Below are 2,220 nucleotides of genomic sequence, written 5' to 3' on the forward strand. Positions count from 1 at the left end.
CCCTCGGCGGGAGCGCCGCCGCACTTCCCAAGTGGCGCACTGTAGCAGTGTGCCACCGGGCTGGCCCCTTATCTTCTTTTCTAATTTAAGCATTCAGTGCAATATATTTTCCTTCAAATACTGCTTTTGATGCATCTTACGAATCTTGATAAACTGTATTTTCATTTGTTTCCAAATATTTTCCAATTCCCTTGAGACTTAATAGAAGTGTTTTTAAATTTTTCAATATTTAGTATTTTTCTATTATCTTTCCCTTATTGACTTTTAATCTAATTCCATTAAGGTCAGAGAACATACTTCAATGATTTAAATTTTAAATTTGTCAAGGTTTATGAACCAGGAGATATGGTTCGTCTCGGTGAATGTTCCAAGAGCACTTGAAAAGAATGCATATTTTACTCGTTTGTGGAGTGTTCAATAAATGTCACTTAGACCAAATTAATTGATTTGTTGTTCGGTTTTTCTGTATCCTTGTTCTATTAGTTATAGATTACTGAGAAGAGTGTTGAAATTCCAACTATATTTGTGAATTTGTCTATTTTTCCTTTCAGTTCCATCAGTTTTTGCTTCACATGCTTTGAAGCATTGTTAGATGCATACACATTGTGGATTGTAATGTCTTAATGAATCATCTTTTTCATTATGCAATGACTCTTATCTTTTTATAATTGTCTTTGTTCTGAAGTCTATTATTAATATAGCCTTTTCATTTTTTTTTGTTTTGTTTAGTGTTTGCATGGTTTATCTTTTCCCATTCTCTTATTTTTCACCAACATGAGTTTACTGTAGACAGCATATAGTTGGATCATTTAAAAAAATTCATCCTGACAATCTTTTTGTGTAAAGGCAGAGAGTAAATATTTTAGGCTTTGCAGGCCATACAGTCTTTGTAGCACCAACTAAATTCTGCTGTTGAAGTGTGAAAGCAGTCAGACAATATGTAAACAAATGGCATTGATGTGTTCTCATAAAACTTTATTTACAAAAATACATGGTGGACTGTATTTGGCTCTTGGGCCATAGTTTAGGTCATTTACATATGATGTAGTTATCAAGTTTGGATTTAGGTCTACATTTTATTATTTGTATTCTGTTTGATGCCTCTACTTCATTCTTGTTTCACTAGCCATCTTTTTCTCATCCTCATGTCCTCAGACTCTTAATTTTGGAGTACCCTATGGTTCAGGACTGCATCACTTCTCTCCTTCTTGCTCTTTATATATATACAAACATATGCAATGAGGGGTCTTCAAAAAGTTCATGGTAAGATTCATATTATCTTTTAATTCCATTTACCATGAAGTTTTTGAAGTGCCCATGTGTAAATATAAATGTTATATGTATATAAAGTCTCTACTAACTTTCCGGATAATCTTATACAATCTGATGGTTTTAAATATCATCTACATGCTGATGATTTCCAAATTTGTATTTCCAGCCAAGAATTCTTGAAACAAATCATATTTTAAAAAGTGATAATCTCAAATACCTCTGACAATTGGGGATCATTTCATTTGTAATATTTTGTGTGTATTGCTAGTCCAAAGTATCCAAATTAATCCTCTGGACCTATCTTGAGAGAATGGCTGACCCCAGAAAAGGTTAAGATTATGTAGCATTTGATTTGGACAATCCCCCTACTCTCCAAGATCCCTTTTGGTTCCCTTAAAAATGCATATTTAACAAATCGCATTGAATAGTTCTTTAAAATTTTCAGTGTTCCAGCATACATTATCTCATCTGAATCTCACATCAAGACTGTATTGTATTTTAGTTTCTTCATTAGGAAAATGGAGCTAAGTTTCAGGGAGGTTAACTGTCAAATGTCATACAGCTTATAAGTGAAGGGGATGGGACTCAAACTCAAGACTTCTTAATTCACACACTGTGCTCTTTCTGCTAGAATAGGCTACTTCTCCCCCTAACCCCCTTTATCTGCACATCTAGCTACTTCCCTGGAGGTGCTTTGGTATGAAGAATGCTTTGGAACTTCTGAGTCTGGCAGACTTGGACTCAAATCTCTGCTCAATCATTTATTTGGTGAATTACTCTGGAAATTATACATATAAAGAAATGTACCATAAACTTAAGGAGTGAAAAATTAATTTAATAGGCCCAGGAATCTGGGTGTCCCAAGAGCAAGGAAGGGGAGACAGGGACACAGTGGTCCTGAGCAGGGTGTCAGAACCTGACTATGTTAAGAGGGTAATCAAGTGTGTT

Source organism: Galeopterus variegatus, unplaced genomic scaffold (genome assembly GCF_000696425.1).
Source record: "Galeopterus variegatus unplaced genomic scaffold, G_variegatus-3.0.2 Scaffold2297, whole genome shotgun sequence".
NCBI lineage: Eukaryota > Metazoa > Chordata > Mammalia > Dermoptera > Cynocephalidae > Galeopterus > Galeopterus variegatus.